Source organism: Ailuropoda melanoleuca, chromosome 5 (assembly GCF_002007445.2).
Source record: "Ailuropoda melanoleuca isolate Jingjing chromosome 5, ASM200744v2, whole genome shotgun sequence".
NCBI classification, from domain to species: domain Eukaryota; kingdom Metazoa; phylum Chordata; class Mammalia; order Carnivora; family Ursidae; genus Ailuropoda; species Ailuropoda melanoleuca.
The window spans coordinates 21790490-21813783 of record NC_048222.1 but is presented as its reverse complement, the minus strand read 5'-3'; the positions used below and the strand labels follow the sequence as shown (position 1 = coordinate 21813783).

The 23294-nt window shown below is 41.7% G+C and overlaps 1 long non-coding RNA gene and 1 pseudogene across 1 annotated transcript; one reads left to right on the top strand and one right to left on the bottom strand.

Moving 5' to 3' along the window:
* Positions 1-2132: 2132 nt before the first annotated feature.
* On the bottom strand, positions 2133-7859 carry LOC117802254 (annotated as a pseudogene).
* A 5935-nt stretch (positions 7860-13794) lies between these two features.
* Positions 13795-17635, top strand: LOC109490394. Its single transcript, XR_002143724.2, has 3 exons — positions 13795-14098; positions 15197-15342; positions 15551-17635. It is a non-coding gene; the product is annotated as an uncharacterized LOC109490394 (long non-coding RNA).
* The last annotated feature ends 5659 nt before the right edge of the window (positions 17636-23294 follow it).

The following is a 23294-nucleotide window of genomic DNA, read 5'->3' as shown; positions in this document are numbered from 1 at the left end:
CTGAAGTGGGAAATTTCAGGCTGCTTAATTCCTAGGAACTGAAGTCTGGGAGGAGAGACAGACATTGGGTATTCACCACTCACACATATAACAAATACGTGAGTACCCTCTTCTGTGGACTAAGCTTCAGGCTGGCCTCTGAGAACTCAGAAAAATCAGGTGTAAATCCACCCTTGTAGACACTTAGAGCCCATGAAAAGCGATGAGTGTCACTAATGAGTTACACACGGGGGAAATGGGAATTCAGCTGGGCCAGCAGATAGCTTTGAGCAAACAGGAATGGAAGAAGGAATTGTGGGTATTTTGAGAAAAAGAAATTTGAGCAGACATTGAAGGATGGGTAAAACTTGGCTCTACCTATAGCAGTGTTTCTCGACCTCAACACGTGGACATTTTGGGCCAGGTAACTCTCTATACTCTCTAGGATATTCGCTATTCTAATTCTCAGGGGACTGTCCTGTGCATTGTAAGATTTTTTAGCAGTATTACAGGCTTCTACTCATGAGGTACTAGTAAGTCCCCATCCTGTTGTGACAAACAAAAAATGTCTCCAGACATTGCCAAATGTCCCCTACAGGAAAAAAAAAAAGTCACTTGGTTGAGAACCACAGCTATAAAGGAATAGGCGGAAGAATATTGAGCAAAGAAGCCTGGGACAGATAGCAGGTGAATCAGTCTGCCTGGAATGAAGGGTACGTGAAGAGAACTCTCAAAACAGTGGAAAAATAGAATGTAAGCTCCACAGAGTGGGTGTTTGGGTGTGTGTGTGTGTGTGTGTGTGTGTATCTGTTTTGTTCCATTGTGGACCCCAAACACCTAGAATAGAGTCTGGCACATACTTGAAACTCAACAGCGCTTATAGAGTGGAAGAGTCTAGGATCATTTAATAGAGAGTTGAGCACTGGGTTGAGAAGTATTGGTTTTCTTCTGTAAGTAACATGGAGATATTTGAATGTTTTGGAGTAAGAGAAAGAGGTGACCCATTCTAGGTATCGAGAATCAGACAGTCATATATCAGGAAGACTGGAGAAGAGTATGACCCCAGAAAACAGCCAAAAAAGCTGTTGCAGGAGACTAGACAAGAGATAATAGGGGTTTGGCCACAGATAACATGTGGAGGGAGATGAGGAGAAGCCACCAGTGACAGATTGGGAAATGGGAATGGGGTGGAGAAAGAATGGCAGTGCATAAAAGTAGGAAACAAAGAAGGAATGTGGGAAATAATTTAATTATTTGCTTCTAAAGAAGAATCAACACTAATCTTTCTCAAACTCTTCCTAAAAGTTGAAGAGAAGGGAATTCTTCCAAAATCATTTTATGAGGGCAGCATTATTAAATACTGAAGCCAGATAAAGCCACTATAGGAAAAGAAAATTACAGGCCAATATTCTTTATGTGCATACATGCAAAAATCTTCAACAAAATATCAACAAAATTAAACAGCACATTAAAAGTAGCATATACCATGATCAATTAGGATTTATCCTGGGATGTAAGGATGGTATGATATATACAAATCGATAAATGTGATAGATATGTCACATAGACAGAATGAAGGATAAAAAAATCATATGATCATCTCAATAGATGCAAGAGAAAGCATTTGATAAAATTCAACACCTTTTCATCATAAACATTCTCAACAATTTTGTATAGAAGGAATATACATAATAAAGTCTATATATGACAAGCCCACAACCAATATTCTATTCAATTGTACAGAGCTGAAAGCTTTTCCTCTAAGATCAAGAACAGGACAAGAATGTCCACTTTTGTTATTTATATTCAGTACAGTACTAGAAGTCCTAGTGAGAGCAACTAGGCAAGAAAAAGAAATACAGGTATACCTCAGAGATATTGTGGATTTGGTTCCAGACCATCACATAAAGTGAATATCACAATAAGCAAGTCAAATGAACTTTTTGCTTTCCCAGTGCAAATAAGTTATTTTTACACTTTACTGTAGTCTGTTTAGTGTACAATATCATTGTGTCTAAAAAAAAACAATGTACACTCCTTAATTAAAAATACTTTATTGATAAAAAATACTAACCCTCCTCTGAGCTTTCAGTGAGTCTTAGTCTTTTTGCTGGTGGAGGGTCTTGCCTTCTATGTTGCTGGCTACTGACTGATCAGGTTGGTGGTTGCTGGAGGTTGGGTGGCTGTGGCAATTTCTTAAAATAAAACAAAGATGGAGTTTGCTACAACCAACTGATTCTTCCTTTCATGATTGATTTTACTATAGCATGAAATGTTGTTTGATAGCATTTTACCCACAGTACAACATCTTTCAGAATTGGAGTCAAGCCTCTCAAACCCTGCCACTGTTCTATCAACTAAGGTTGTGTAATAATCTGAATCCTTTGTTGTCATTTCAACAATCTTCACAGCATCTTCACTGACAGTCGATTCTATCTCAAGAAACCCATTTCTTTGCTCATCCATTAGAAGCAATTCCTCATACGTTCAAATTTTATCATGAGATGCAGCAATTCAGTCCCATCTTCAGGCTCCACTTGTGATTCCAGTTCTCTTGCTGTTTCCACCACATCTGCAATTCCTTCCTCCACGGATGTCTTGAGATTCTCAAGGTCATCCATGAGGGTTGGAATCAACTTCTTCCAAATTCCCATTAACATTGATATTTTGACCTCTTCCCCTGCATCACAAATGTTCTTAAAGTCATCAAGAATGGAAAATTCTTTCCAGGAGGTTTTCAATTGACTTTGCCCCGATCCATCGAAGGAATCACTATCTCTGGCAGCTATAGCCTTATGAAATGCATTTTTGAAATAATAAGACTTGAAAGTCAAAAGTACTCCTTGACTCAGGGGCTGTGGAATGGATATTATGTTAGCAGGGATTAAAAAAACCCATTAATCTCATTGTTCATTTCCATCAGAGTTCTTGCATGACCAGAAGCATGTTCAATGCGCAGGAATACTTTGAAAGGAATTCTTTTTTTCCCCCTGAGCAGTAGGTCTCAACAGTGGGCTTAAACTACTCAGTAAACCATGTTGTAAATAGATGTGTTGTCCTCCAGGTTTTGTTCTTCCATTTGTAGAGCATAGGCAGAGTAGACTTAGCATAATTCTTAAGAGTCCTAGAATTTTTGGAACAATAAATGAGCATTAGCTTCAACTTCAAGCCACCAGCTGCATTAGCCCCTAACGAGAGACTCAGCCTATCCTTTGAAGCTTTGAAGGCAGGCATTGGCATCTCCTCTCTAGCTATGAAAGTCCTAGATGGCATCTTCTTCCAATAGAAGGCTGTTTCATCTCCATTGAAAATCTATTGTTCGGTGCAGCCACCTTCGTTAGTGACCTTAGCTAGATCTTCTGGAAAATTTGCTACAGTTTCTACATCAGCACTTGCTGTTTCACCTGACACTTTGAGCTTATGGAGATGGGTTCTTGCCTTAAAGCTCATGAACCAACCTCTACTAGCTTCAGACTTTCCTTCTGCAGCTTCCTCCCCTCTCTCAGCCTTCACAGAACTGGAGAGAGTTAGGGACTTGGTCAGGATTAGGCTTTGGCTTAAGGGAATGTTGCGGATGGTTTGATTTTCTATCCAGACCACTTAAACTTTCCCCATATCAGCAATAAAGCTGTTTCTTTTTCTTATCATTCATGTGTTCGTTGGAGTAGCACTTTAAATTTCCTTCAAGAACTTTTCCTTTGCATTCACAACTTGGCTAACTGTTTAGCACAAGAGGCCTAGCTTTTGGCCTCTTTTGGCTTTCAACACACATTCCTCACTCAGCTTAATAATTTCTAGCTTTGATTTATGGTGAGAGACATGTGACTCTTCCTTTCACTTAAACATTTAAGGGCCGTTGCAGGATTATTAATTGACCTAATTTCAATATTGTTGTGTTCAGGGAATAGCAAGACCTGAGGAGGGGGAGAGAGAAATGGGGAACAGCTGGTCAATGGAGTATCAGAACACATAAAACGTCTACGGATTAAGTTTGCTGTCTTATTTGGGCATATGAGGTTCATGGCAACCCCCCAAAATTACAATAGTAACATCAAAGATCACTGATCATAGATCATCATAACAAATATAATAATCATGAGAAAAGTTTGAAATATGGTGGAATTACCAAAACATGACATAGAGACATGAAGTGTTCAAATGCTGTGCGAAATGATGCCGATAGACTTGCTAGATGCAGGGTTCCCACAAACCTTTAATTTGTAAAAAAAAACAAAACATTATCTATGAAGTGCAAGAAAGTAAATTTCAATAAAACAAGATACACCTGTAAAAAGCATCCAAATAAGAAAGGAAGAAGGAAAATTTTCTCTGTGGATGACATGATCTTACAGATAAACTTCTGACTTCACAAAACAAAAAAAAACAAAACAAAAGAAAACCCCAACTTATTAGAAATAATAAACACATTCATGAAAGTTGCAGGATGCAAAGTTAGCATATAATAATAATTTCCATTTCTATACCCTATCAACCAACTATCTGAAAAAATTAAGAAATCAATCCCATTTACAGTAGCATCAAAACAATAAAATACTTAGAAACAAATGTAACCAAAACCCATAAGATATTGATGAAAGAAATTGAAGAAAACACAAATAAATGAAAAGATAATTTGTGTTCTTGGTTTGGAAGAGTTAATATTGTTAAAATAGCCTTATTACCCAATGGAATCTATATATTCAATACAAACTTCCAAAAGCCATCAAAATTTCAAAGGCATTTTCCACAGAAATAGAAAAAACAATCCCAAAATTCATATGGAACAAAAGAAGACTTTGAACAGCCAAAGCAACTCTGAGGAAGAAGAGCAAAGCTGATTTCAAACTACATTACAAAGTCACAGTAATCAAAACAGTATAGTAATGACATGAAAAACAGGCACATATACCAATGGTACAAAATAGCCCAGAAAATACTCCCACACGTATGTGGTCAACTAATCTTTGACAAGGGCACCAAGAACACACAATGGGGTAGGGATAATCTCCTCAATAAATGGTGTTGGGACACCTCAAAAGATTGACACTGGACCCCTATCTTATACCACTCATAAAAATTCACTTGAAATGGATTAAAGACTTAAACATAAGACCGGAAGCCATCAAACCTCTGGGAAAAAAAACATAAGAAAAAGCTCCTTGACAGTGGTCTTCACAATGATTTTTTAGACATGACACCGAAAGCATAGCCAACAACAGCAAAAATAAACAAGCAGGACTATATCAAACGAAAAAGCTACTGCACAGCAAAGGAAACTATCAACAAAATGAAAAGGCAACCTATGGAATAAGAGAAAATATTTGCAAGCCATGTATCTAATAAGGGGTTAAGATTAAAAATATAGAAGGAACTTGTACAACTCACAAAGAAAACTCCAAATAACCCAATGAAAAAAATTGACAGAGGGTCTGAATAGACATTTCTCCAAAGGTGACATACAAGTGGCGAACAGGTACGTAAAGGGGTACTCCATGTCACTAATCATCAGCAAAATGCAAATCAAAGGTACCATGAGATATTACCTCACATCTCTTAGGATGGCTATTGTCAAAAAGATAAAAAATAAATGTTGATGAGGATTTGGAGGAAAGAGAGCGCTTGTACACTGTTGGGGAGAATATAAACTGGTATGGTCACTCTAAGAAATAATATGGTATTTCCTCCAAAAATTAAAAGTAGAACCACCATATGAGCAATGCCACTTCTGGGCATATATCTAAGGGAAATAAAATCAGTATCTTGAAGAGCTATCTGCATGCCCTGTTCATTGCAGCATTATTCGTAGTAGCCAAGATAATGGGAACAACTTAACTGTTCATCAATGGATGAATGGACAAAGAAAATGTGGTGTATATATACACAATGGAATTTTATTCAGCCATAAAAAGAGGAAATCCTGCAATTTGCAACAACATGGATAAACCTTGAGGCATTATGCTAAATGAAATAGGCCAGACGCAGAAAGACAAATATGGTATGGTATTACTTATATGTAGAATTAAAAAAATTTTCAACAGGCAAGTGTGGGGCTATAAAGAAAAAGGACCAAGTCAGAATCTCTCATGGTGTCAACATCTATGGTATGAACAGAGACGAGAGTTTGTCCATTATTATCCATTCTCGCCCATTTCCACAATAACAGACCTCACATTTTTAGTTGGGTACAGGATTATTTATTATTATATTATTATTATTTATTATTATTATTTTTATAAAGACTGTACATCCTAGCTTCCCTTGTCACTAGGTGTTGCCACAAGACTAAGTTTTGCCCAAGAAATTTTAGAATCATTGTCATGTAATTGCTTTTAGGAACCTGTCCTAATAGACATTTGGCATGTCCCTATTGTCTTCTTATTTATTGTCCCATGTTCTATCTTGCTTCCTGGAGTTCTGATGAGAAAGCCTGGCGCTATAGCAGCCTCCTTGGATCGCAAGAATGGGTGCTGCCTTCTAAGGATGGAACAGCAGACGCTGGCGTGGGGCTAGGGCTCATGACTTTGTGGATAAACCATATCAGCCTTGAGCTGCTGATCCTCAGACTTTGACATAAGGGAGAGATGAACTTCTATCTTGTTCAAGCCACTGTTATGATAGGTCTAGTTGTTTGCAGCCAAACCTAATCCCAACTGAAGGAACAGCAGACAGGGAAGAACTGGCCAGAGAGTTTGAACAAGAGCAATTCAATGTCATGGAAACCACGGAAGTCAGAATTTCAGAGCAGTGACCGACACTGTGGAGGAGAGTGAAGCCTGAAGACAAAGATACTATATTTGACAGCTTAAAGGTCACTGATAGTTTAAAGTAAACACTGTCCAGGGTTAACTGCAAATCAAGCCATATAAAAAGCCTCTTCACAGCATCTGCAAATGCTCAGGACCTGCCAACTGACCTACCTCTTGGGATCTGGAAGATGCCTATGTATTATGAAGAGAACAAAATATTTGCAGACTCACCTTATCCGCATAGACTGTATCAGCCTTCAGGGAATTGGTTAGAGACCATAGTCACTGTGAGAAAAGGTTGTCAAGATAATTAAAGGAGTGTTTCCAGCAGTGAAGTTGGAGAATAAATGAAGGGCAAGGGTCTTCCCAATGGCACCCGCTTGTGATTTGGCTGATGCTCTCCGCTCCTTCAGATATCAGCCTAGAGCCACTTCCTCCGACCCAGTCTTTGGATCCCCTGTTGTAGCCTCTTACAGCTCCCTCAACTTGTCCTCCATATCTCCCCTTGTTTATTATCTGCCTTCCTCAATGGCATATTAGTCCCATGAGGCCTTGGACCCTGTCTGGTTCATTCATCACTGTGTCTTCAGGGCCCAGCTGAGTGTCTGGCAAAGAACAGCAGCTCAATTTAGTGCATGAAGTTTCTCCTTGCAGGGCTTCGTGGTTCGCTTGTGCGTGTTTGTTCCTTGTGTTTGTTCCTTTGTGGTTGTTCCTTGTACATGAAGAAAGACTTTTTGGCATTGCTTCCTCTCTTGGCTTCTCATCGTTTTCATCCTGAGAACTGATGAAGAGAGAGGGGAAAATGGAATTCCTAGTTAATGTCTATCTATGTTAGGGGAGGATGGTGTCTTACTTAATTTCCCATTCCCCCACCGAAGGCACCAGGGAGCCAATTAGTATACTAAGACTATGTGGCACCCAAGGGTCTGTCAGAAGCTGGAAGAGTGAAGGCGGTCCTGAAGATCACCCCACGGTACCTTCCAGGGTGAAGGTATTCTAAAAAGTACTCTAGACCAGTGTCTATTAGAACATTACTTCAGCTACAGAGAAAGAATTGCATTCCAGTTCCTCCATTCTGGCCTCTACCTCCCCTCACCTTATCTCCTCATCCCCTTTGCCCCCAGTGAGAGCCATCACCCTTCCCCAACACACCTCGGGTACCTCCAGTTCCGTTTCTTGGCTCAGGTACTTCCCCCCCGAATGTCTTCTTTCTCCCCGTCCCTTGTTCTCAAGACTCACATTAAATGCCATCCTCTCTGGGGAGCCTTCCCTGGTCACCCAGTTGAGGCACACATTTTCATCCCCTGAATGCCAACAACTCCTACTGTCTGATATTCTTTTGAAAATTGGCACATTCTGTCTTGTGCTGTTAGCCTGATTTTTAGATGAGTACTCAGCTTTCTGAAAGGGTGTTACCTTGAACTTCTGCATAGCTCTTGGGTATAGCCTCGTACAAAGTAGACAGATATCAGCAAATTGCTATTGGTTGACTATCACAGTGTCCTGTTCCTTAGCTATGCTCTCTGTTTGCTGACGTGGAGAAGAAAACACGCACACACACACACACACACACACACACCTACACAGACACACACAACAGCAACCCTTGCCTGTCCCTGCTTTCATGGCTTCTCATCTTGGACTGTCAGACAATACTACAAGTTGTGGGGACCTTAATTTATTTTCCCATCTTAAAAGAACCCCACAACCTGTTGTGGCTAGTGACTTATAAACTGTAGTCGATGATTATAAGTAAGACATATGTAATTGTTTACCAGCAAGCTTTAAATAAACACATAAATTTCAGTGTCTCTTCTTATTGGATTTTCTGACATGTTGGAATTGATCTGAGATCTCATCGAAATGTAAACTACAAACTAGCCTCTGAGGCTCTTAAATCAAAGGTGGGAATAGAGATGATAGAATGGTTAGCACCTTTGAGAAGCATATCTATTTGGTAAAATGGTTAGCCAGTTATATTTTGTCAGCCAAAAGAAGGACAGCTTCATTTGCACCAGGCTGCAAACATTGCCTCTAAGCTGTTCCTCCTTTGTCTCCTTTCCAGAGGAGAGGCTTTTGGCTGGTAACAGTGGGGATAGACCATGGTCAGAACAGTAACCCCTTCTTGTGACATAACTAAGATTCTCATTATCAAATGCTCCCTTTGCAACCATTCCTCACAGCGACAGTATCAAACAGGATCTCCAGAGAAACAGAAGACATAGAGGAGATTTATGATAGGAATTGGCTCACATGATTATGGAGGCTGAGAAGTCCCCCAGTCTGCTGTTTGCAAGCTGGACAGTCAGGAAAGCCCATGGTAGAATTCAGTGCAAGTCCGAAGGCCTGAGAACGGATGGTGTAACTCCCAGTCGCAGGGCAAACTCATGAGAACCAGGGGGTTGCTGGCATAAGTCCTGACGCCCAAAGGCCCAGAAGCTTCAATGTCCATAGGCAGGAGAAGATGGACATACCATCTCAAGAAGAGGGAGTGGATTCACCCTTCCTTTGACTTTTTGTTCCATTGGGTCACCCAGTGGATTGGAAGATGCCCACCCACACTGGTGAGAGCAGATCTCTTTACTCAGTCTGCTTCTGGAAACACCCTCACAGACACATCCAGAAATACTGTTTTATCAGCTATCTGGGCATCTCTTAGCTCAGCCAAGCTGATACATAAAATTAACCATCACAGTGATAGTCCAAATATCCCATTTTGATTGTATAAAGGCTAATTTTAAGCAACTTGACTAAGTCAGAAACAGGGTCTCCTGTGTAGAGCCCCAGCTTATTTAGAGGTTAGAGAAACACAGATTTAGTGATGGCAGAGGTAATACAGGCAAAGGTGTCTCTAATGAAGGTCTTGGGATGCACCTTACAGCGGTGTCAGTGTCCTAACCTGTGCTAGCCCACCAGCCATGATTGCTCAGGCAGTGTCCTAAAAGGCAGCCCTCTTCTCTCCGGCTTTGCAAGCTTGAACTTGGGCGGGGCTACACCTCTTCCATGTTTTAAGCTGTTAACGTTTGTTTTAAGGGTGTTATAATGGATTATGGACGACAATCTCACACTGTTATGGAAAGCTTTCTTGCTGAAGCAAGTTGAGTCAAGAATTACTGATGATTCCTAAGGGACCGATATTAGAACCAGTCTAAATGACAACTTCACAGGACAAATGGCCCAGATTAAAAGAGGAAATGACTCCCTTCTTCTGACAGGAAGAATGATCCTAACACAGAAATCACTGGATTTCCTGATAGCACGTATCTAAATAGACAGCGGAATCATGTTTCCCTTTTTTTATCAGCATATAAAATAAAAAAATTTCAAAAACACTTGGTTGTCAAAAAAATGATGGGTAATCCTAAACAGGAAACACAACACAGTTTATTTGGAAAGAGTCAGCCGACTTTGCTTGTTTAAAAAAACAAAAAGTTCTAAGACTGACAGAAAGCTGTTTGCAAGGGTTTTTGCCACAGAAAGTCACAAACAGGTCCAATAAGAAGAAAAATTTGACATGATTTAGATAGTTGCACCCTCCTCAAATCAACAAGAGATAAATTAAGCCATGATTGATGGTGGTTAGCGGTTTTCTTTCTTTTTTTTTTTTTTTTTTAAAGTTGTACAAGGTGATGTTTTTCATTAAGGTGCACAACGGGATGATTTATACATATACGTTGTGAGATAATTACCACAATCAGGTTAATTAACGCATCCATCACTTTACATAGTTACCTTTTTTGGGTGGTGAGAACGGTTAAGACCTACTCCCTTAGCAAACGTCAAGTATACGGTACAGGTCTGTTGACTGTAGTCACCATGCTGTGCATTATTAGATCTCCAGAAGTTTTCATCACGTAGCTGAAAGTTTATACCCTTTGACCGACATCGCCCCACTTCCCCCAACCCCCCAGCCCTTGCCAACCAGCATTCTACTCTGTTTTTATGAGCTCAACTTTTTTCTTTTTGATTCCACATGTAAGTGATGTCACACAGTGTTTTCGCGTGTCTGGCTTATTTTACGTACAGGGTTTAGGAAGAAAGGAAAGTCTCAACGGAGTGACAGGTCGGATAAAAATGTAAGGTTCTCCTGCTCTTGAGAACTGGACGTCACATTTTTTGATTGCCTGGGGGGCAGGGGTTGGGGGGTTGTTGAGAAACCAGGTAACTGCTCTAACATTTCTAAGTAACACTTCACATTCTTCCCCTTAAATTCAGGTAGGAGCAAGGAATGTCATTTCTTTTTTTTTTTTTTTTAATGATTTTTTATTACATTATGTTAGTCACCATACAGTACATCCCCGGTTTCCGATGTAAAGTTCAGTGATTCATTAGTTGCGTATAACACCCAGTGCACCATGCAATACGTGCCCTCCTTACTACCCATCACTGGTCTATCCCATTCCCCCACCCCCCTCCCCTCTGAGGCCCTCAGTTTGTTTCTCAGAGTCCAACAGTCTCTCATGCTTCATTCCCCCTTCTGACTACCCCCCCTTTAGGGGAAGAAAGGGATAAAGAATGTCATTTCTAGTATATTATATTTACATTTGAAAATAAAATGGCTACTTTTCTGACTTAAATGTGTCCCATCTAATGCCATACCGCTCCAGCATAGCTGTTCCCTAACAAAGGTTTTTTTCAACATTCCTTTTCCTCCTTTTCATATTTTTATCCCACGCTCCCTGGAGAATTTTATTCCATTGTAGATTCTGTGCTTGAAAGTCTTTTATTGTTGACCCTATCATAGTTCCTCATAACAAAAGTATTTAACTGAAATAAGATGTTAAAATATTTCCACTGAACATTAAGCGGGGAACGTTCACCCTTTTTCCTGGATTAGACCTAGGGCACCATTGTTTGAACCACACGCAACCCTCCACCTGTCTTGGGAGGAAGTACACTTGTGAGAAAGAAGGTGGAAAGAAGGGCTGCTGGAATCAGGGCCCTCCATTCAGAAGGAGACCCATTTTAGAAAGGCGTGCTGTGGTAGTGGATCGCTCCTACTTTCCCCTGCCCCATAATACCATCAAGCATGCTAAATATTTTGGCAGGATGTACACCAAAGACTGGGGATCCCTGGTGGCAGACCAGTCACCTTCTTGGCTTTAATGGCCTCATCTGTAAAATGGGAATGTTCTCAGGGTCAGCATGAGAACAAAGTGAGATAACATAGTGAAGGTGTTTTGTAAATCTTTTGGTTACAAAGCATCAAATGGAGGTTCAGGAAGATTAACCGGGTGATGACCTATTGGGTATATGCCCTCAGAGCCCTCTACTAGGGAGCCGGAAACATGTAATGTGGCTTCAGACTATTGGTCAGGGCAAGAGAATGAGAACATTCATGGACATATTGCACAGTAAGCCAGGTGGAATGAACTTATGATTTTTGAAGCAAGGAGTAATATGCCAGATAGATTATTACTTTTTAGTGTGAACGGATAGGTCTTGAGTGAGATGAGGAGAAGATAAGAAATGTTAATCCTGAAAGCCCTTGAATTTTTCCAGAGGTCCTTCTTCCAAAACCAGATGGTACATGAATTAGATTTTCTGTGAATTATAGAATATTAAATTTTATAACCAAACCAAATTGATGTCTTATGCCTGGAACCAATGCACTATTGAATCTTTTGGGAACAGCTTAGATTATCTTAACTATTGATTCATGAAAAAGGTTTTGGCAAAAGGTCTCAGACAAGGAATCAAGCCAGAAGCAGCATTTGTCATACCAGATGGGTTGACTCACCCTTTGGACTGAAAAATTCACCTGTCTTTTTGTGAAAACTGCCTATTGGTCTATTAAATGGAACAGGGACATTTTTTATATCATATATCAATGGATGAGTCTTGATTATCCAATGTATATGAGCTTCTGGGATGCTTCAGTTTGGTTCTAAATATTATCTATAAAGCTGGTTTTTTAGAGGAACTTAATAAAAACCCATTTGGACATCCAAAGGTCAGCTATTTGGAAGAAGGGATGGGAAATTGGCTCATAGCCACTTTGGGAGAAAGAAGCCATATTAGAAGTTGAGAAGCTACTACATGCAAGAGACAAGTGAGGTCATCTACTCTACACGATAGTAAATAAGAGATTGTCCCTTTTTGGGGGGCCATAGTGAGACCTTGGTTCTTAATGCCAAAAGGTAACTCCCTAAAAAAGTTATTTGGATTCAAAGTTGTGAAGATTACTTTTCCTTCAACTTTCCCCCGGAGGTCTTATGCTCATCATTTAAAGTTTGGCCAAAATATCATCTACCTGAGTAGTTTCCTTACCTTCCCTACCCCTGTCCTGCCCCCTGGACACAGGGTCAAATTACCCTATTCCTCCCCCCCCCCTTGTTTCTGTACTGGGTTACTTGTTTCAGGTCGGCCTCCCTCCTGCAAAGGATCTTGTCTATCTTGCTCACTGCAGTATTTTCAGCCCCTAGCACGCATCTGGTCCATATTTGTCAAACAGATGAATTTGTGGAGCTTTTAAAACCTTGAGACAAACCCTGATTTGCTTACCCGTTCTTAGAGTCCCTTTTGTATGACTTATTCTGACCAGTCTTCTGGATTCTACTCATATAAGATAGCTCTCTGTTTCTGCTGTTGCTGTCCTAAATTCAGAATTTCCTTACATGTGGACCACTGCAATGACCCTTGAAGCATTCTGCCTGTCTTCGGTCTCTCCATCCACACCAGGGCATTCTGTAAACCCTGTGCTGGGTCAATTTTCAATTTCCTACCCAAAAAACAAGTCATCAGTCTGACTTTCAAGTACCCTCCATTCTGTCTCTGTTTCCCATCTTGTTTTTGCACCCTTTGACTCAGTTCCGTCAAAGTACTCTTCCCTTTCCACACACAGCCTGCATTTTCCTGCCTCCAAGCCTCTGCTCTAGTGATTCTCTTTACTTGACCGGATATTAACCAACTTTAAGACCCAACTCAAATATTCAGTCCTGCAAGGAGTTTTCCCAGATTTCACTAAACTGAAGGTAACCCCTGCTTCTTTCAACTTTTCCTGAACTGTACTTTTTCCTTTCCTCAAGTATGAAACACTTGGTAAATGTCTGGACTCCTCCACCAGACGGCGAAGTAGTTGGGGGTGGGACTACATTTTATCTCAGTGCGTGAAAGCAGAAAGCCTCCCACAGAGGAGACACTCAACAAGAACTGCAGAACGCGGGACCATGTCTGCATTCTTGTTTGGGTTCAGTTTTATTTTAAGCACAGGAAAATGCAAAACATCCTGGAATATATTACTCAAGATTATTGCCAAGGGAAAGAAATCTGTCTCCTATTTGAAGAACTGCCTGGCGATAGATTTTGGCAATCACACAGAACTTTGCAATTTGCAACAGGCTCCACTTCATTTGATCCCAGGAGCTTGTGAGGTAAGTCAGTGTATCACAGGTGTCTCCAGTTCATAGCTAAGGAACCTGAGACTTGGCAGGAGAAATCACATGAGGTGCCATAGCTAGTAGGTGGTGGGGCTGGTACTCGATCTTGTGATTTCTTGCCTTTGTCTGCTGCCCTCCTCCAGCCCTCATCAGGAGGTGGGTGGAGACTCCAATAAATTCTTATTGCATTTTAGAGAGATGACTCCAGAAACTCCAGTATTTCCAGATGAGCATTCATACTGGGAGAGAAAGATTAATGGTAAATGAGCTAAGCTTTCCATTCCAGACCTTGGAATAAAGAACAATGTAAAAAGTGGTAGAGTTTGCATAGACAGTGATTGAGACATTTTTTTTTTTTTAAAGATTTTATTTATTTATTCGACTGAGATAGAGACAGCCAGCAAGAGAGGGAACACAAGCAGGGGGAGTGGGAGAGGAAGAGGCAGGCTCATAGCAGAGGAGCCTGATGTGGGGCTCGATCCCATAACACCGGGATCACGCCCTGAGCCGAAGGCAGAAGCTTAACCGCTGTGCCACCCAGGCACCCCGAGACATTTTATTTTAAAAAAGATTTATTATATCTAGAATGAGAGAGAGAGAGCATGAGCGGGAGAGGCAGAGGGAGAGAGAGAATCCCAAGCAGACTCCCTGCTGAGTGTGAAGCCCGATCTCACGAATTTGCTATCATGACCTGAGCTGAAACCAAGAGTGGGATGCTTAACCAGCCGCTTCACCCAGGCGCCCCAAGACACTTTATAAATTAAATGGAAAGGACACTTACCTGTGAACTATAGGCTGGTCAAGTGCAAGCATCTTTGTGCCTGAGTCTTTGTGTCTCCTAGAATATCGAAGGCAGCAAGAGCTAAGGGAAAAAGTTCAGGCATTAGACCTACAGAACCCTGGGCTCAAGGCCCAGCCTCACTACTTCTGGCTGGCTTTGAGAAAATGACTACCTTTCCTTATCTGTAAATGAATTTGTCGTCCTAATCATGTGTCAATCCTATGAATCTATTATCCCATTCAGTTCTCCCTAGACTCTGAGACGTAGTCATTTTATTTGTTTGTTTACTATTTTCCATTCCTTTCTCCTAGATAAGGAAATGGGTCAGAGGGATTAAAAGCCAGAGCAAGAGATTGCCAAGAAGATGAACTGCAGCCCACTCACTCCCCTGTGTCCACTTCCATCTACAGAAGCTGGATGGGAAGACCCATCCCAGCAGGGTTCATGTGAAGGTTAGGTAAGAAAATGTGTTTGAAGTGTCAAGATGATATTAATTAGATCCCTTCTCATTTTTTTAAACAAATATTTGTGAATAAATATCTTCAGGTATCTGTATTTCTTTAAATCGTGTTTGAATTATAAGCCCTTTTTGTTTAATGATAATGATTAGTCAGTCAAGTTCATGTATATACTCAGTTGTTTTTTTTTTTTTTTCCTTTTTCCAGTCCTGAGGAAAGCTCACCATCAGAACCTGAGGCAGAGCCAGGCACCGCCCTCCACCGGTGGCAGCAGAGCTCAGGGCTGGGAAAGGCCCTCAGGAGCAGGGAAGAGCCTTTGAAGTCCTGCTCTTGCAGAAACAAACCTATAAATGATGGCGTATGTCATAAGCACGGTAATGAATTGCCTCAAAACGGGTGTCTGCTTCACTTTAGTGGTTTTCTTTCTTTCTTTTTTTAATAGCAGTGTTTTTCTTTTTCTTTTCTTCTTTTTAAAAAAGTTTTCATTTTAATTCCAGCTAGTTAACATACAAGGTTATATTAGTTTCAGGTGTGCAATAGAGTGATTCAACACGTCCATCCATCAGCCTCCCATTAATGTTTAATGGGGAGTTACAGAAGTCAATCAAGAAAAAAAAACCTGGGAAGAAAATATTGTACAAGAATTGTTGATGGGTCTAGAAAGGCTCCAACTCTATTTAACATAAATGTTTTCATCAGACTTTCTTACCTTCCCTAATGACGAGTCTAGCATCTATGGACCAGAGAACATTCCAGAGGGGAGGGGATGTTGGGACCTGGAAGAGGTCCAAACCACAAGATGGACAAGACCAAGACTCAGCTCTGATTCTGAACCTTTGCTCCAACTTCTCAGCTGTGTAATCTTCAGCCAATGCCTGTACACTCTTGCAACCCTGGGACAGAGGTTGCCTGTGGTTCCTCAAATCATTTTCTTTTCTCCGGGCACACAGGAGAAACAAGCAGTGGCCCTGAGACGGATTCTGGCCAATGGAATGTACATAGTACATCCAAGGCTGTGTGAAATTTCTTCTGTTTTGCACCTGGAATTTCTCCCCCAAATAATTATTTTTTCCAATAAAAAATATGACATACGTACTGTGGAAAATTTGAAAAGAAAATTAAGAATGGAAATATCTGCCCATGAAAATGATCACTATTAATATCATGGGATATTTCTTAAGTATATGTTTACCAGAGTTGAGAACATAATGCCTGTGCAATTCTGTATCCGGTGTATTTTTTGCTTGCCATTATCATAAGCATTTCCCTATATCACTAAACATTATTTATTAGGCATTACTTTCCGGAGTTAATATTCCATTGTAAGGACATACCATATTTTCCTAACCAGTTCCTTATTGTCGGATAGTTAGATCATTTCCAGTTTTTCAGGTTTATACAACATGCTGCAATGGCCATATCTGTAAACTTGGGTTGTTTCCTTTGCAGTGTGAATTCTTTAAGGTGATGGAGGTTTTAGACTTGGGTAATACATGGGAAACCATTACATGTGTTAGAAACAACCTGATTTCTGGAATGTAAGAGCATAGGGAGGTCAACTGTGGGAACTGGGCTGTAAGGGGCCCTGGGGAGGGTAGTTGAGATTCTTGAAAGAGATTGGGGGGAAATTCTTTTCTGCACCAGCTCTAGGGAGAGGTGCTCAGCTGTCTGAGCATGAGGGACAATGGAGGGTCCTCCCTCCAGGTTTCTTTGAGGGTCAGGCAAGCCCTTTTTCTTGGGAGACTCTAGGCTCACATTTCATGAGCTTGTGGTCACCATAGCTCCTGAGTGTTATTTCTTTTTGCTTATTTATTTTTTTGACCCACACCTGAGTTTTTTTTAAAATGAGCTACAATTAACATGCCATAATATTCACTCTCTTAAAGTGCATAATTCAGTGGTTTTAATATAATCGCAAGGTTGTGCAACATCACCCTTATCTCACTCCAGAACATCTTCATCACCCCAAAAAGAAATGCATACTCATCAACAGTCCTTCTCTCACTTTTCAAACCCTCGGCTCCTTGCAGCACTAATTGACTTTCCTGTCTCTGTGGATTCGCTTATTCTAACTTCATAGAAGGGGGGTCTGTAATACGTGGCCTCTTACGTCTGGCTTCCCTCACTAAGCGCAGTGTTGTCAAGGATCATCCATGTTGTAGCATGTTCCACTGCGTCTATTTTCAAGGCTAAATAATATTCCACTGTATGGACATATCACCTTTGTTTTTCCACTGAGCAGGTGATAGACATGTGGGTTGTTTCCATTTTTTGGCAATTATGAGTAATGCTGCTGAGAACACTTAATTCCTTTTTTTTTTTTTTTTAATTTTTAGAGAAAGAGTGTGTGTGTGTGTGTGCGCGCGTGCGAGCTTTGGGGGGGGCGGGGGCAGCAGGGAGAGGGAGAGAGAATTTTTTTTTTTTTTTAAAGATTTTATTTATTTACTTGACAGAGATAGAGACAGCCAGCGAGAGAGGGGACACAAGCAGGGGGAGTGGGAGAGAGAAGCAGGCTCATAGCGGAGGAGCCTGATGTGGGGCTCGAATCCCATAACGCCGGGATCACGCCCTGAGCCGAAGGCAGACGCTTAACGACTGCGCCACCCAGGCGCCCCAGGGAGAGAGAATCTTAAGCAGGCTCCATCTCGGGGCTCGATCTCACAACCCTGAGATTATGATCTGAGCTGAAATCAAGAATCAGATACTTAGCTGACTGAGCTACTGAGGCGCCCCATGAACGTTTGATTTCTATGTAACTTGTGTACAAGTTATTGTGTGGATACTTAGTTCCAATTCTCTTGCGTATATACCTAGGAGTAGAACTCCTGTTTGACTCCACGTTTAACTTATGAAAGAACTGCCAAACTGTTTTCCAGAAGGGAAACACATTTTTCATGTCCTCCAACAATGTATAAGGGTTCCAATGTCTCCACATCTTCCCCAACACTTGTTATTGGTCCATCTTATTTATTATAGGCCATGCTGGTAGGTGTGAAGGGAGATCTCACTCAGGCTTGGTTTGCATTTTTTTCAATGATTAGTGATGATAAACATCTCTTCACATTCTTACTGGGTATTGGTACATCTTCTTAAAATAAATGTGTATGCCAATCCTTTGCCCATTTTTAAATTTGGTTATTTATCTTTTTGTTGTAGAGTTGTAAGAGTTATTTTTTTTTATATTCTGAATATAGATTCTTATGAATAAGATTTGCAAATATAGTTGCTTTTTTTTTAATTTTGTGGGTTGTCTTTTCACTTCCTTGGTGGTGTCCTTTTAAACACAAATGTTTTTATTTTTGATGAAGTTTGATTTATCTATTATTTCTTTTGTTGTGCTTTCAGTGTCATGTCTAACTCAAGGCCACAAAGATTCACTCCTGTTTTCTTCTAAGAGTTTCATAGTTCTAGCATTTAAGTCTCTGATTCATATTGAGTTACTTTTGTATATGGCGCAAGGTACAGATCCAATTTCTTTCTTTTCTCTTTTCTTTCCCTCTCTTTCTTTCTTTCTTTCTTTCTTTCTTTCTTTCTTTCTTTCTTTCTTTCTCTTCTTTTTTTTCATGTGGATATGCAGTTATCCCAACACTATTTGTTGAAAAATTATTCTTCTCCCAGTGGATTGTCTTGGCACCCTTGTTGAAAATCAATTATCTATAAATATATGAGTTTATTTTTGGACTTTTCAATATATGTCTATCCTTATACCAGTACCACACTGTCTTATGATTAGTGTAGGTTTGTCATAGGTTTTGACATTGGGAAGCCTGTGTCTTCCAACTTCGATTTTTTTCAAAATTGTTTTGTCTACTTTGGGTCCCTTGCATTTCTGTATGAATTTAGGACCCATTTGTCAACTTATGTAAAAAAGGCTGCTAAGACTTTGACAGGGATTGTGTTGAATCTGTAGGCCAATCTGGGGAGTATTGCCATCTTAACATTATTTAGTCTTCTCCGGTGTTATTCTTAAAAAACAAAACAAACCACAAACCTCAACAGTTACTTAACTCACATAACCACAATTACTGTTTTTCTGCAGTGTGGATAGCTCCTATTTCCTCCAACTACCTTTTAAAATGGAATGCTTTGCCTTGTAAGTGAATTATTTTCTTTTACCAGACAAGCTCAGCTGTGTATATTTCCATATTAGACTGTAATGATTCTTTTTAGTGAATTATTGGGAGTAAATACCATACAAATTTCACTAAAAGGTAGAAATGCCAAGGCAAAAAGCAGACATTCAAATGATTGACCAATCTGCCAGAAAAGAATAGGTGGGTGTGTGATGAAAAGGGAAGGTTGGGGGTTTGCATACTACAATGCTCTCCCAGAGTATTAGCAAGAGCTGATTCTCCATTCCTCTCCTTTGCACGTCATTCTTTGCTGTGCAGTTTTTAAAAAGTACTTAATTTCTCTGAAAGTGGTGTGATCCAGGTATTCAGGTGACTTCATGGGCTTGTGTCTATGAGGTAGGTCACATTTGTTTTATTTTTTTAAGGTTTTATTTTTAAGTAATCTCGACCCCCAACCTGGGGCTCGAACCCACAACCCTGAGACCAAGAGTCACATGCTCTACTAATGGAGCCAGCCAGGCGCCCCAAAGTCACACTTACTTTTAATGACAAATTATAGTTGCCTGAGCTCCCTCAGGTCTGGCTGCCAGAAATGAACCCCTTCGGAGTGTCTGGGACTTGTCGCTATGAGTCCCTAGAGGGTGCCTCAGGTGCGCAAAGACAGGCTGTCAGCTGCAGCTACCTGCTTATCAGATCTGCCCCCTGTTGCCTCCTCTGCGCTTGGCCCCCACCCCCACCCCCACCCCGCCTTGTGTCTGCCAGGCCTCCAGGAGACACTCATGATCGCATTGCCAAAACCACGCAGGAGTGCTATTTGGGGATTCATTTAAATCTCCCCAGGGGGCAGAGATTGGGCACCAGAGCAATGCCATTTCTGTATAGACAAAGAGAATGGTCTTCTCTGCTCTAAATGTAAGCAAGCAGCTCTGCCCAGTCCTGAGTCTCTCTGAGCCATTCTTGAAAAATCCAAAAAACCTTGGGCCCTTTTATCCCTCACCGTACTGCAACCGGATGGAAGCACCTGCAGGGGGGAAAGGCGTCTCCTCCACGTCATTTTCTTTTTCTTACTCCCACCTCACCCCAGCCTTCTCCTTCCTCCTGGTGGCCAAACAGAAGCTGAATGCATGTAAGAAAAAGAGGGCTGGGGGCCACCTTCCTAACTCAGTGGGGTGTCTGCTCTCCAGGACAAATGTGACTTTCCGTTGGTTGAAAATGGTACCTACCCCCAAGAAGACTTAGGAGGATTAGCTGAAGTACTGTAAATAAAAATACATGAAAATAATGCAAAATAAAATAATGCAAAAAAGAAAAAAAAGTCCCTGGCACAAAGAAGACATTTTCTCCTGGGGTTAATTTTTTTTTTTTTTTTAGGGAGGTGGGGGAAGGGCCGAGGGAGAGGGAGAATCTCATGCGGACTCCCTGCTGAGTGCAGATCCTGACTCGGGGCTCGATCTCACGACCCTGAGACCTGAGCTGAGATCAAGAGTCGGATCCTTAACTGACTGAGCCACCCAGGCGCCCCTCTCCTGGGTTTTAAAATATCAAAAGTGACAAGATTCCTTTTCTGGTTAAAGGCACCTTTTCCAAATATTTCTCACTGCCCCTAGGGAAACTTCCTTATGGCCTATGAGTCCAGAAAAGACTGCTGGGTAGCCCCCCTCCTTCCTATGGACTTACATGGTTCCATCCAGTCCAGAGCACAGTTCAAACTTAGAATTTCTTCCTTCCCTGCTCACTTGCCAGGCACTTGGGGATGATGGACTGCCTGTCTGTGGGTTTGGCCAGCTGGTGCCAGAACATGGGGGCATGGTGCCTCTTCTGAGCTTTTTGCTCAGGGCAAGAAGGGACAGAGGGTGTCCCAGCCCACCCTCCTGCCCGCGAGGCCAGGGCATTTCAGTACACTCACTGCCCTTGGCTTAGACAAAAATAGAAGCTTGTTTCATCCACCCCATGCAAGGTCTTTTCTGTGACTCCTCCCCCCCAGAAATCCCCACCAGCTATTAGGAAGCTGGTCCTCCTGTACCCCATGGGCCCCGCCCCTGCCACTTTCCAGAATCGCTTCCTAGGCAAGCACTGGTTAGCCGCTGCATTCCCTTTCCTTTTGCCCCAATTTCAGCACAGGTGCTGCATCCAGGCACCCTAACAAAGCTGTCCCTTCTCCAATCTGGCCAGACGCGGCTCTGCATAATTGTGCTCTGCTGTCCACCTGCTCCCCCGCGGCTGTCCCCGACCCCACAGCAGGTGCGGCCCATTGCAAAACCTCCCAGGCCGAGTGAGGAATCAGAAATGCCAAACTGGGTTACATAAGTGGGTTAGGCAGGTGGCGGGTGAGGTACATTCTATAAGGAAGTTGTGAGTCAGGAGCCTGGCAACGTGAATTCTCAGTTCTCAGTTTGGTTTCATTTCAACAAGCAGTTACTGAATGTCTGGTGTGTTCTCAGAAGTGTGAGAGATGATTCTAGATGTTGGAATACAGAAGTAGAAGGAAGGCTCTGTGAACCAAGCCCCAAGGACACAAATACCACAAGACACCGGCTCCAACTTAGATAGTCCTCAGTCCACGGGGGAGTCAGACGCAGGAAGCAATACATACACTACATTGTGACCGGGTGATAGCGACAGTGCATGCAAGGTACAGAAGGAAAAGGAAGTAATTCTTTCTGGAGAGTTTTGAGTGAGGAAGAGGTGATGTTTAAGTGGGGTTTTGAAAAATAAATACAAGTTGGCCAGGTGGATAAGAGCGTTGAGGAACATCCTGTTAGAAGAAACAGGGTCTTTGAACTCCCAGAGAGTGAGCTAGAGGGGAAAGTGCACCAGGAAGGAACCCGAGGGGGACTTGGCACCCCCCGTAATCTCTTTCAGCACCCTTCAAGGCCATTTGTAATAAGCAACCTGAGCAAAAATGGTGGGCATGCTCTGTGAACTCCCACTTCAATCCAAGTCTGTACCCTCCCCTTTCAGTTCTGTGTATTAACTTGAGTGGCCCCTGGGGCATGTGGGGCTTCAGGAACGAAGAAAGTGACCGATAATTCCAGACAACTGGGACAGAAACAAGAATCGATAAGACCTTAGAAGGCATTGGATGCCATGTGAAAGGGCTTACATCTCATCCCGAGGGCTGGAGCTTACAAACTAGTGGCCATGAGATGATTTTTTTTTTTAATCCTAAGGACTTGTTTTGCTACACTCTTAGAAAGTTTTACAAGTCAGTACCTTCCTGGCATCCCTTGGGAGAATCAGATCTGACATCACTGGATTCATGGTCCTGTACTGAGCTGGCCCAGGTCACAGCTGCCTCCTCTAAACCAGGCCCCAGTCCCGGCTGTTTCCTCAGGCTTCCAGGCAACCTTCTGGGCCCTGTGGGTATTACTAGTTTTAAGTAGGAGAGTCCAATGGTAGGATTTGGATTGATAAGATTGGTGGGTGATTGGATTTGAGAGGAGGGCACTGGAAACCAGGAGACCTGTCAGTCAGCATTAGGAAGGACGGGACAGATTCAAGTAACATCGGAAACATGCCCCTCATGGGTCCAGGTGCAAATGTATACCCACACTCTCTAAATATGGCAAAATAGCTCCTGCTTCCTCAATACCTCTGAGTTCTTGGATTTCTTATGATTTCTTTATCCTTTCTAGATTTATGTTCAATTTAAAGATGATTTCTTTTGACAGAGGAGGGAAGTACAAATATTGTTTTTTCTAGGGCTCACTGGGCCTCTCTGTCCCCTTCTCTCTCCTCAGATATGGAGCCGGGTTGTGGCCAAAAGAGAACATCAAATCCTGGATCATCGATTTTCTGACCTTAGAGGGCCCCTTGCAGGATGAAGCCTCATAATTTTCAAGCTTCTCCAGTGTTCATCCCCCAGAGAAATGTGCCCT